Source organism: Apteryx mantelli, unplaced genomic scaffold, assembly GCF_036417845.1.
Source record: "Apteryx mantelli isolate bAptMan1 unplaced genomic scaffold, bAptMan1.hap1 HAP1_SCAFFOLD_72, whole genome shotgun sequence".
Classification (NCBI taxonomy): domain Eukaryota; kingdom Metazoa; phylum Chordata; class Aves; order Apterygiformes; family Apterygidae; genus Apteryx; species Apteryx mantelli.
The window spans coordinates 142,489-156,346 of NW_027118798.1; positions in this window are offsets into that span (position 1 = coordinate 142,489).

Here is a 13,858-nt window from a genome sequence, read left to right on the forward strand (position 1 = left end):
AGTAGCAGCAGTAAACAATAAGTATCACCTATTTACAAAATAGAAGCTCTCCAAATGATGTATATATATATATAACTGATGATATTATCAATAAACGTTGAAAAATGGAAACTTTCTCAACCATCTTACTTATTTAGAATCCCCATTTTCAAACAAATAGATAGGGTCCAAAAACTTTCTCAGCTCTGTGGACACGCTATGATTGTGCTTTGCCACCAGATGGCGAAGGCACAAACCCGAGTGTATATAAATGTGTATACACTGGTGCTGATGTTTTCCGGTAAGTTGAAGATGGCTATTTTATTTGTTGGATTTTTCTTTAGCCATAGTAGGGCGCTACATTTTAAAAAACTTTTCTGAAAATCGTCATAATTCTCCTGCACAGGTTAATTATGAAAAATCATACAAGGGGACGTCCATAGGTAAAGGAGGAAGTGACACAATCCAGTATTATAGCTGGGGAGGCAGCACAAGTATTTTGGGAAGCAGAGTAAAGGGAAGACAAGAGGATTTTCTTCTGTGAGGTGAATTGAATAACTGTGAAACTTCCACCTTGCAGTAATTAAGTTACTGTGCTCCTTCAGCAAATTATCCATTATGAATGTATTAATTATGTCACCAAATACGTCAAAAGTTCAACATCTGCCAACAAGAGAAATACAGGGAGTTACATTATCTGTTTGTGTTAGACTAACTGACTCTTAGGATTCAGTTCATCTCGCCTAAATTCAGGCATCCTACTGAAGTACCTCATGCTGGCGCCTGGGTGGTTTGAGATCTCTCAGTAGAGATAAAAGGGAGAAATTAGGGAGGACTGTGGGTGAAAACGCTCATGTCATCTACCAGGAAGCACGTAAAAGCTTTGTCTGAATCTAATCTAGTCATCTAAACCCCCTCGGTACTCAACGGAGAGAGACAGGCAGTTCCTGGAGATGATTCAACCCACCCTAAGGAAGAAGCGCTCTGTGAAGATGCTAACTTCTTTCTCTCTGATGAACACAGAGGAAGCCTGATTAGCTTTAAGTAGGTCACTTGCATACAGCTAAAGCTCAGTAAGGAAGTCTTCCTGTATGTTTTCCCCAAGTGTTTCACACCTATGAGCATTTGAAAGAGTAATCATGGAGCCTGGCCTCCTGCATTGCTGTGGTATGGAAATACGGTGTGATGGCATGGCGCAGAACTGCAGGCTTGGGAGGGTAAGGCTGGTGGATTTCCAGGGCAGGATTTTTGGTTTTTGTTTTTTTACACATGCACGTGCAATTTCACACATGCTTTCTCCATGTCATGTTGATTAGGCTCCATGCATCCCAGATTTTGGGATGTGCATAGTTTACTGTGCACATAAAGACAGGCAGAACAGCACATGGTGCAGCTCAGTGTGATATTTCAGAGAATGTGAAATGCATCTCCTGGACATAGCTGTGCAGTAGATCCAGACCCATCATGGATCTTGAGCACATGCCACATGTCTATACAGCAGATGGGATTCATCTCCCCGCAGTTAAGCTATTTAAAAGTTAGGTGACCAAATCTAATCTTCTTGTCTAAACTGCCTTTGTAGTAAAGGAAGGAGACAGGCCATTCAAGAAGATAATTCATCATCTCTCTCTTGCAAACTCATCTTACAGGGAAGTGGGACATTTTCCATTTCCACTCATTTCCTGCTGGTATTTTAAATGCTATCTTAAATTTGCCCTCACTCCCACACCTGCAGAAAGAGAAGGAAGGTCAGAAATAGTGGGGGAGTCATTGATATTCCTGGTGGAGGCTGCTCTCCAAAGATCTCCCATCTTTGGGCAAATAGTGTTTCTCTTCAATGGTGAATTCCTACTTCTCTAATCTTCCTTTTGCATGAGAGAGCAATGTTGAAACACTGAAATGTCTTCTGGGTCAATTATGCTAAATTTCAATTGAGAAAAATCAAAATGCTTCACTTTGATCATTTTGAATCATTTAATTTCAATAAAGAAATTATTAGGTATTTCAGAATGTATATCATAGACATTGCACTACAGTCATATAGTATGTAATAACAGAGTGTGTTTTGAATTAAATGAAACCAGACAAGAAAGTAGGTATGAAAAATGCTTTGGAAACCGGAAGTGCTTCTCCATCTCAAATGTAACAACGGATCAAAGTCAAACTATACGAGCTGACTAGCTGGGCAGTTGGTTTAAAAGGAAGTGCTAAAAACATGAGAATAGGAGCACTTACAGAGATGATTTATTTATTTATTTATGTATTTATTTATTTTTCCTTGGGAGATGTTGTGCTGGAAGCGGGAAGGGGACCTGTGGGAAGATGGAGGCACTGTGGGATGCGTGGAGGAATACCGGGGCTGTTAAGGTAGTGGTAATTCTGCATGTGTGTCCATCGCATGCATCTCTAAGCACACGAGGTTTATCAGCTGGAAATAACTGAGTATGTAATTACCTCACAGGAACAGCTTTTGGGAAAGAGGCCTTCAGATATGCATGGGGGTGAGGGCAGACTGAAATAGCAGCAGGTGGCTATGGCCCAAAACTGAAGGGGCTCAGCTGGACTTCAGGGAGAAATAAAAGAATGGTGGAAACAGTGAATTTAGGAGCAGAGTTAGCCAGCTACAAACGAGGGACATGTCTGCAGAGGATGCGCAAATGACTTTTTTGCAATTTCTGATCGCCTCACAGCCTGTCATTGCTTGAAACAAGGTAAACCCTGGCCTCAGTTCAGTTCTGCCATTACGAGCATTCACAGTCTGTGTCGTTACCTGTGGAGGCTAGGTTGAGTGCCAGTCTGGACTTCCAGCTGCTTGAGCTTATCTAGGTAGTGCCCTGTGTTGCCGTGCTCTCGCCCGGACCCATGGTGCCACCAGGGGAGCACTGCAGCCTCCTCTACTGCAGGGTCACAAAGCACAGACCTCAATGTGAGAGATGCTAAAATGGCGTTTATTGTGGGCTGCGTGCAAGCTTACATACAGGTGCACTTCGTTTCCACCCCTAGGCTGCGCGTCACACCGCGTGATCTTCCGCTACGCCTAGTCTACCGCTTCTCATGCAAATATCTTGTCTATGCAGTTTCCCAAGATCCACCACATCTCCCCCCCTTTCTAGAACCTCTTTTTCCTGTACTATTAATTGATATACTCTACGCTCATGTCCATCAAGCAGTTAAGCCGTACATGCCGTAAGCAATAATTCAGAATTAGCAAGCCGCAGCATAACACTATTACTACTGTGAGTGCTATCAAGCCTAGTGTTATAAGCCATTTCTAATCAAACCATGACAAGATCCACGCCCCTGTGTTGACTTGTTCCCTGTCAGGAAAGTCTCTGTCGGCCCCGCCTCGGGGTTGAACGGGATGCAGTAGTGAGCTGCTCCGTGCGCCTGTGCTCATCTCCTCCAGTATGACTCTGCGGTCCCCGGAATCATGAAGCCGGCGATAAACATCAATGCAGCCATGCAGCAGCATCCCGTCTGGCGTTGCCCTGTTCAGGATGGAATCTCACCAAGAATGATTAGTTACACCCCAGACCCTTCCGTACGTGCATTTAAGTCAGGTCTTATGCATTTCATTGGAATCCACCTTATCTGCTCCTCCCGTTTTATCGCGGCATACCCTCTTCCCTGTGATATCAGTTCCCATCCTGTCTCCCACTCCCCTTCCCCTGGGAAGCGGACCTTCACACCTGGACCCGTCGAGGGCGGTAGGTGCCCCCAATGTCTCCTCACTGGCTCCATGGGGCAATCCCCTCTGCTGTGATGGTTCAGCACATAGAGCGCGCGATGCAGTAGCATCGCCTGTTTCTCAGGAGGGATGCCTCCCCCACAGCCTTCCGCCTCAGCTAGGGATTTTATTTTACTTTTCAGTGTTTGATTGGCCCGTTCTACGATTGCCTGGCCTGTGGAGTTATAGGGCAGGCCTCTGAGTAGAACAATTCCCCATAGCTGTGCCCATTCGGCTGTGCTCTGAGAGATAAAACAGGGCCTGTTGTCTGTCTTTATCTTCGCTGGCACCCCTAGCCACGCAATGGCTAGGTTCCAGTGGCTCTGTGCCGCTCGGGCCGTCTGCTTCTGATGCTGTGTTGCGATGATCACAGTGCTACAGGTGTCTATTGTTACCGCCAGCCAAGGCCGTGGCTTGAACTCCGGGAAGTAGGTAAAGTCCGTCTGCCATATCTCATTCCCTTTTAGACCCCGGGGGTTCACCCCCGCCTCCCACAGCGGTGTTTTCTGACAATATGGGCACGCCGCGACAATTTCGCGTGCTCTGGCCAGAGGAATGCCTGAGTGCTTTGCCAGCGCGCGAGGCCCCAAATGAAGGAAGTCGTGCACCTCCTTCGCCTCGGTCATCGTCCATATTCCCTTGGCGGCCCCGTCGGCAAGGCTGTTTCCTTCGTAGAAGAACCCAGGCAGCGATTGATGGCTGTTGACATGCATTATAGTGCAGGGCGCAGTCCGGCTCTGCAGCGCCTCTTCTAACATCATGCAGATATCGCTTCCTATGAATCCAGGCTGGGCCATCCTGTTTACCAGATTGTGAACGAAGATGGAATCCGTGGTGATGTTTGCATGGCTATTTGGTCCTAGCGCCAGGGCCATGCAGACCGCTTTCGCTTCCAGCCACTGAACGCTGGCTTCCTGCTGCCACGTAGCCTTGTGCCACTGCTCATCCTTATACCAAACTACTGCTGCTGTAGAGGTTCGCGACGAGGCATCCGTGAAGAACGTCGGACCCGGCTGGGGCTGTGGAAGTACCCTCGGCTTAATCTCTGGAAAGCAATGCTGAAGGCTCTCTAACATCGCAGGGGTTTTTCCGTGCTGAAGCACTCCTCCGAAGGTATGTAGCGCCAAGACAACCTCCTCGTCTTGGGCAAAATAAGCATTCCAGGTTGCCTTAGGTATAGATGTCACGATGACGTCTGGGTCCTTACTGAAATGCCGACAGCAAGCCTTCCGTGCTTTGGTGATTACCTTAGCGGTTGCCGCAGTGATGGGTAAGAACGCTGTACCGACTTGGTTGGAGAATAGCCACAGTAGGATCCTCACTTTAGCTGCTTCGTTCTGCGCAAGGGCCCCTATAAGGCCTGCCTTGGTTACCTTCAGCATAGCGGTGATAGGGGCCTGCGGATCCCACCTTCCCAATCCAGCTGTGGCCATTCGTTGCTCTATGTTGCAAAGACTCTTCTGGGCCTCTGGCGTAAGGTGTCTGGGCTCCCAGGGTGCCTTCCCCTTTAACAGATCGTGGAGGGGGCTCATCTCCTGCGGCATTATGCCAATGATAGGCCTCAGCCACTGCAACGCACCTACTAATTTTTGTACATCGTGTAGGGTAGTCACCTTCGGGTTCAACTCTATTCTCAGGGGCCGCACCTCCGTGGGGCTGATGCAACACCCCAAGTACTTGATGTCGCTTCCTCGTTGGAGCTTCACTTCTGACAGTTGCAGTCCTGCCTCCTCCAAATTCTGTTTGACCTCTTGGAGGGCTTGTTCTAAATGCTTGTCCTCTTCTGCCGCCAGGAGTATATCATCCATGTAGTGAATAATTTTCATGTCCGGCCAGTGGTCACGCACCAGCTGCAGGGCTCTGGCAACATAAGTTTGGCATAAGGCGGGCGAGTTCTTCATGCCCTGCGGTAAGACCGTCCATTGGTACCGCTTTGCAGGGGCATCCAGATTGGTATGTGGTACGGTGAACGCAAATCTACGGCAATCGTCCGGGTGCAGAGGAATCGAGAAAAAACAGTCCTTAATGTCCAATGCCACTGCTGGCCATCCTCTCGGAATCGTGGAGATCAGTGGAAGTCCGGGCTGGAATGATCCCATGCCCATCATTTGGCTATTAACGGCTCTGAGATCATGAAGAAGTCGAAACTTCCCAGACGCCTTCTTCTTAATCACGAATATGGGAGTGTTCCAGGGGCTATAGCTCTCTTGTAAGTGTCCTGCTTGTAGCTCATGGTCTACTATTTCTCTGGCGGCTTTCAATTTTTCTTCCGTAAGGGGCCACTGCTCTATCCACACAGGTTCTTCCGTTTTCCAAGTGATCTTCACGCCGCCTCCAGCAGTGGCCCTCATACTAAATTTGTGAGCTTGAGCCTCATTTGCGCCATGGCATCTCGGCCTAACAGTGAGTCAGGGATGTGCGTGACGTACGGCCGGACCCGAGCTATCAGCTCGTCGCCGTCGTTGTCCTGCACGCGGATCTCCACCGGCATCATACTCCTGTACGTACTAGCCATTCCTCCAACTCCGGTTATGTAACCAGCATCCATCAAGGGCCAGCTCTCAGGCCACTGGGCGTGTGCTATGCACGTCACGTCCGCTCCGGAGTCCGCCAGCATGGTTATTATCCTCCTCCCCTCGTCACTACATCCTCCCAAGCTCAGCGTCGCCCGCACCACCGGGCGGTCACCTAATTTTACTGCCAGAGCCACGTTGGGACGTCTTCCTCTTGGACCTCTGCCACTGTCGGGCCAACTCCGGTCACACTCCTGCGCGGGGCCAAGATCTTCGGGAGGGACGCCCCTTTGCGATGTCCCCCCCGCCCCCCGTTTCCCGGCAGTTTCCGCTGTTGATTTTGGGGACACTCTCGGGCTACATGCCCGTACTGCCCACAAGCCCAGCATGACCCTCGGCCTTGCCACGAGATCGGCCGGCCCTGCCACTGACAGTGTGCGCTAATATGCCCTAATCTGCCACAAGAGAAGCAACGCTGTGGTCCCTTTCTCATCTGGTCCACCGCCGAGACAAGAGCCTGCGCTGCTGCTGTTCCCTGATCCTGTTTTTGCAGTACCGTGCGGATGACAACCGAAAGTGGTGCTCCTTTAGGGATCGTTTTCAGGATGTCCTGCGTCATGGCATTACTCTGCTGCCAGAGGCACTCCATCATGACCGGACCCTGGGCCTCAGGGGGCAAGTCTGACTCTGCAATGGCCTGTTGGAGCCTGTCACAGAATTCAGTGAAGCTCTCTGCGTGTGTCTGTTTTATCTTTGTCCAGGGTGGCTCTACCTTTACTAGCTTCCCGAGTTCTTCATACGCGGCCCGCGAAGCCTCTGTTGTGGCCATGACCTCCCGGCCTCTGAGCGCTGTCGCTTGCTGGTTTGGGGGTGCGAGGTTTGCACCTCGCCCCACCAAGCGATCCAGTGTGGTACCTGCTAGGTGGTGGTTCGGGTTCCCGGCGGCAGCTGCAGCGAGGGCGGCACAACGGCCTTGCCATGCCTCCTTCCACAGCATCCAATGCGTGGGTGACAGTATCGCCCTCGCCAGCTGCCGTAGGTCGTAAGGCGTACACGCCTGGGCATGCTCACTATCCAACAACATCTGGGTTTGCTGATGTTTCAGCCCGTTCTCTTTCACCGAGGTCATCAGACTCTGTACTATCTTGGGCTCGAGCACCACCCACTGGACTCCTCCTCCCGGCACTGCCCTTACGGGGCAGACTTGCGGCACTTGCTCGAACCGTAAGCCCTGAAGGGCACATGAATCGGCTATTAGCTGCCAGTCAGTGAGTGGTATGGACTTGGCAGGGGCCGCTCCCCTTTTAGCTCCGCTGAGCAGGTCCCTCTGTTTTTCGACCTCCCGCCTTATTTCCTCTAATGCACGCAATAGGGTGTCGACCGGGGATGTTGTTACTTCTTCTCCGCCCTTCGGCTTCCCTTTCGGCTGTGTCTCTCCTATTGCACACCCCCGCAGCCTGCGCGTAACTTCTCGCAAGCCCCCGCCTTCCTCATCGCTGCTATCTTCTCCGCTCTCCTCCTCAACCGGCAATCTCACCCGAACCTTCCTCCCTCCTTTCAAGGTCGAACTCTGGTCTCTCCGCTCTGATTGGCCGTTACCCTTCCTCCCTCGCTGCACTGCCTGACTCTCCCCACCTACAGCACCCTCCTCTGCCGGGGCCCACGGCAGCAGGGTCCTATCTTCCTCACTAAGCGTCTTCCTCAAAACTGCGCCAGGCACGCAATCCTCGGGTTCGGTCCCGTCGACCCCCCATCCCTCTCTGTCTTGTGCGAGATCTTGCCAGGGATACACCGGAGGCGGCTCCTGGGATTCCACCGGTAGGATCACTGGAACCTCCTCGCCCCCACTCTCCCGTTCTTTCGCCGGGGCCTCCCCGCCCCCGCTCTCCTGATCTTTCACCGGGGCCTCCCCGCCCCCGCTCTCCTGATCTTTCACCGGGGCCTCCCCGCCCCCATCACTAGGCTTCTCCTCCGTTTCCGTCTCAGCCTTCTCCTGATGAAGCAACGCGTCGCGGGCGGCCTTCCAAGTCTGTAATTCCTCCCGCGACCGCTTCAAAAGACGGAGTATAACTCCCCACGTCTTGAGATCTTTAGCCTTGTTTGTGGACATAGCTCGCTCCGCCAGCACCGTAGTGCATCGCGGCCAGAATTCTGGCTGCAAGCAGTCCCCCGGCTTATTTATGACTCCTTCTTTCTGGAGCCGCTCTACACATAGTGTAATATCCTTTGGCTACACAGAAGCTCCCCATGTCTTAGCTAGGAACACAACTACCTTTATCAACGCCTCCATATCGTCCGGACTCTCGGCTAGCGCCCGCTGCTCGCCATCGCAGCCGCCGCTCTCCCTCTGGAGACGGCCCGCACCCCCTGGGTCTCACGGCGAGACGTGTCGGTCCTGCCGGATCACGTCGGGGTCACTATTTGTTGCCGTGCTCTCGCCCGGACCCATGGTGCCACCAGGGGAGCACTGCAGCCTCCTCTACTGCAGGGTCACAAAGCACAGACCTCAATGTGAGAGATGCTAAAATGGCGTTTATTGTGGGCTGCGTGCAAGCTTACATACAGGTGCACTTCGTTTCCACCCCTAGGCTGCGCATCACACCGCGTGATCTTCCGCTACGCCTAGTCTACCGCTTCTCATGCAAATATCTTGTCTATGCAGTTTCCCAAGATCCACCACAGCCCTGAACTGCGCTTCTCACGCTCGCTTCTGTCACTTGCTCCAATTACTCATTTCTTCTCCTCCTGCTACGCTGAGCCATGTCTCCTTTTAGTCCTCTCCTCCCTTCCTCTGCCTTCCCTCCATCCAGAGTCAGCGTCCTCACGCACAACCTAACCAGGCCACCACAGCGGGACCATTCTTTCCCCAAACAGCCCCTGGAGTCTTCCTCAGCTGAGTCCCTTGCTCCAGGAGCTCAGCCAGACCTTGGCACTTACTTCACAGACCCCCTCAGTGTTGGCTGTAGCCTGTCCGGCCACCAACACATCCAGGTTCCCCCACCCCCTGGACTCTACCTTCTTCAGCCATGGCCTTGCAAAGGAGGCCACAGAGTTGTGCAGGGACAGCCCTGAAGAGCTGGAATTTACTACCCGCTGCTAAGGATACAGCAAAAAACAAAGACACAATTGCCAGTTTGGGGAGGGGGCTGTTCTTCCTTCCCTGCCCCACTCCTTCAGTGACCACCTCCATTTATGCCCCACTGAAATTTTCCAGGATTCTGCCCTGTTGGGGTCTTGGCAATTTTGCTGCCATTACTAATCTGCTGCCCAAGGCAACCCCTCTGCTCTGCCTAATAACCTGAGAGAGGTGGCAGGAGAGAGAACAAGTTGGGCTGGATTATGTACACTGTCAAATTTCAATTATTTTATTATTAAAGTTCTTTTTTTTTTTTTTTTTCTCCGGAAGGGGCAACCTGTTTCATAACCTGTGGCAGTGATGGACTTCAGCACTGGATTCCTCAGTTGCCAGTTTGATTTCTCTCAGCATTAAGATGTATGCCTTTAAGAAGACATTTTGTGCTGGTGAGGCAAAATGGAGAGACTGTGGAAAACAGGCACGTCAGGCATTAACTGATGACTAGTAATATTCGACAGATGCTAACATAGCCATAAGAACAAAACCATGGAATTTCAGATTTTTTTTTTAATTGCTTCATCTGTAATTGTGAAACTGTAATTTCCTAGTTTCTTTTTTCAAGCTTTACCTTTCCTCCAGGGGGAATGTCTGTGATTTCCTTTGCTTTTCTCTGAGGAAACACTATGCAGATTATTACATGTATTGATTTGAACTAATCACTCTGACTTTGACAAGGAAGCCAAATGCAAATTCCAGGTAGGTTACAGCTTTAAGGAGCCTGTGTCTAAGGACTCAAGGCAAGCAATTTAATATATTTGGTTGTCTTTCCAGGAAATGACTTAGGATGATTTTAGTAAGGTCTCCGTAGGTACAGTTAAGAAACTTGTGCCTGACAAATTGCAATGATGCAACTTGGCAAGTGAGTTTGCGAGTGTGTTTAAATTGGCTCCAGTGTGCATCATTAAAATCTCAAGTTCTTTCACTCCTTGAAATTAGCAGCTCTCTCATCTTACAGTCAGACTTTATTATTGCTCTAATCTAGGGACAGTGAGAGACCGCCTTGAAGGAAAAGCAGCCTGTGAAAACTGGCAGGATCTCTACAATGCTTTTGCTGTATCTCCAAAAACCCACAGAGACCCTGGTCTAATCTATTTCATTTAAAGACGATGGGTCAAACAGAGCTGCCTGCATTGCACTAGTGGGGCTGCAGCTTTAAAACTGCCTGGACTGAGCTGGTTTTGAACTACTCTGTTTTTTGCTGGGATGATACACAGCTGACTGACCAATTTGGTCTACATAGCAAAGGCAGTAAACTCAGAAATGGTTTCTGGCAAAGATAAGGCCAATTCACAAGTTTCCCTGTCTTCTTCTGCTGTCCCAGGCCTCCTACTCTTCAGATTTCTTCTTGCTACTCCATCTCCTTTGCAGAACCTGGAAAATAGGGGACAAAGTCTTCATTAGAAACCCAGTTTTTAATTTAATTTTAGAATAAAGAACATTCTGAGGGAACCTAGCAGGGAGGATGGAGCCCACCTGCAATGTGAGCTGCAGTGAGGGATTATTCCCTTGCAACAGAACTACCTCAGAGCATCTTGTCTCTATGTCTGAAACACAAATGGCCATGAAAGAAAAAAGGATCGTTCTCAGCCCCATGTCTAAAGGCAGCAGCTAAGTCTGTAATTGGCCTGGGGTCATAACGAGCATCCTTAGCTGGACAGCTCAAGACCTGACAAAGCTCATTAATCCCACTATTAGTCAAAATCAGATTGCTTTGATCGCGTTACTCCAGGAACATAGTCCTGGTGTGGCATGAGAGGGCTGAACAAAGCCCTTCTCCAGACAAACACTTGCCCCTCTGCTGCCTACATAAACCCCACAGTGACGGCTCCTCAGCTATAAGGCCGACGACCCTCGGTGGAAGCACCAGTCTGCAGGGTTACACAATGCAGTAGCATGCACAGTGCAAAGAAGAGGCCTAAACAAATCTCAACAGCAGTATGGCATGCATAAAAAGACTTCTCCTCTCCTTCCGAGCTTTCTATTTGCTTTGAGATCCAAAGCTAGGATTCAAAAACTAGAAAAAGAAAAAAAAAACAGCCAGGAAATTGTGATAATAATGAGTGTATAGATGTAAAAGCGTGTGGCTGGGCACCAGGGGGAATGGCTCACAGCAGGCTGGCAGCTTTGTTAAGCAGAGTTTTCCCCTCATAAAGTCATCCCGTCTACCTCCAGCCTATCACCTTTCCTTCACATGTCTGGAAATGATGTCCAGGATTAGTTGCTCCATCACCATCCTAGGGACTGAGGTGAGGCTGACTGGCTTGTAGTTCCCTGAATCCTCCTCCTTGCCCTTCTTGAAGGTAGCAGGGGCGTTTGCTCTCTTGCAGTCCTTGGGAATCTCTCCTGTACACTTCCTTTTTAGGTTTGAGGTCAGCCAGGAGCTCCTTGTTCATCCACATAGGCCTCTTGCTACCTTTGCTTGATTTCCTGCTTGTTGGAATGGACCACTCTTGAGCTTGGAGGAGGTGATCCTTGAATATCAGCCAGCTGTCTTGGACCCCTCTTCCCTGAAGCCCAGGGTATTGATCCTGCTTTTTGTCCTCTGCTCCCTCCTCATAGGATCCTCAACTCACCATTTTGTGGTCACTGCAGCTAAGACTGCCCCCGACTTCCACATCTCCAGTCAGTCCTTCCTTGTTTGTATGTATGAGATCCAGAGTGCCTCTCCTCCTCAGCTCCTTGATCACCTGTGTTAGAAAGTTGTCATCAATGCACTCCATAAACTCCCTGGATTTCTTGTGCCCTACTGTTGTCCAGCCAGCCAATATCAGGGTGGTTGAAGCTCATAGGACCAGGGCCTGTGGACATAAACTTTATTCCAGTTCTCTGAAGAATGCCTCACCTATTTCTTCTTCCTGAAGAGATTGTCTACAGCAGACACCCATTACATGGTCACCCATGCTGGTCTGCCCCCCAGTCCTGACCCATGAGCTCTCAGCTGGTCCCTCACCTGTCCCCACGGAGAGCTCCATGCATTCCAGCTGCTCATTCAAGTATTTCTCTTCACACTTGAAACAGATTGCATTTTAAGCAAGAGCCTAAATTTTGTCAAATTTAACTTGATGGCTTCAAGGAAGTACTTCAGCTGCTGCCTTGTACATCATACCCATTCAACTTCATCTGCAACATCTAAGTTGATTGTAGAGAGGGGCACACTATTCCTGTGCTCATCCTGCACCACAGGTGTCTGCCTCCTGACAATATAGAGAAAGAAGACTGAAATCAATATTCAGAGATATTACATCCCCGCTGCTGAAGGGACCATGTCTGTACTTACCAACAGTTTGTGCCATTAGGGACAAATTCAAAAGACTCTTTTGCTCTTCCCACGAGTCTGAACAATAGTGTACTAAGCTGTCACAGCAGAAAAGTCTGGCAGGTGACCGTTCCACAAGTCAGCTGGTGACCACTGTTCAAACAGCCTACATAAGACTTTCTCCAGGAAAGCAATGGTTCTTCCATGTCAAAACCATGATGCTACAGAGCCTCCCACAGAGTTCAGTGTCCTGACCGACAGTAAGGGTGGGACTCAGTTCTAAGAGACACTCACAAACACTAAGCAGCAGTGGGGTGAAGGGGGTGGTCATGGCCACGTATTTTTCATTCCATCGACGCACCCTCCAGTAGCCCATCTCCTGCTTGGGGTCCTCTGCATGGCAGCTGGCAGACACATAACAGACACTCAGGGCCCAGTGGGTTTTGTCTCCTACTTCAGCCTCCCAGCAGTGGCAGCCTGATGAATAGGCAGATGATCCCAGCACACAGGGGTAAGTGGTGAAACGCCGAGAGCTGTGTGGCAGCTCCTGGGGGATGTCAGTGAAATAAACACTCTTGAGATTCTCCAAGAGCACCACACTGGCATGAGCTGTCTGAGGTCCAGAGACACATCTCCTTTGGCAGAGCAGAGACTATGAGAAAGCAGGGAAAACCAAGGGGGAGGGAGCAATGGATTCACACACCTCACCCCAGAAGAATCAGCTAGAGAAGAGCAATTACACAGCCATTTGCCCATTGACCACAAGGCAGCTGGGCATCTGTCAACCCTCCATGCCCCATCTCCTCACCATACCACACGCTTGAATTGCCTTCTCTGAGTCCCTACCCCAAATTGTCTTAGCTCTATGCTATGCCACCTTTCTCCTGAAGTTGCTTACCTTCCTCTGATAGTCTGCACTATCATCTGTTTCATCTCTCAAGCGCCCCACTCTAGACCCCTTATTCAGGCAGGCACCAACAATACTGGGACCAGGGGTCACTTCTGCACTTTGGCAGAGTGACAGGGGTGCTGTTGAGCACATGCACTGATATAATGGGCTTTCTCCACAAAGGGGCCCACAAATGAGCCCTCAAGCCCGTTCATTGGGTTCACCAACAAGATAACCATTTAAATGAGAAGAGTCAAGTCTAGTCACTTCAACATTTTAAACCAGGCCTAGACATACAGGTGAATTCACTGCCAAACAGAAGACACTTTTCAGAGCCAAGGACTGGACTCAAGTCCCA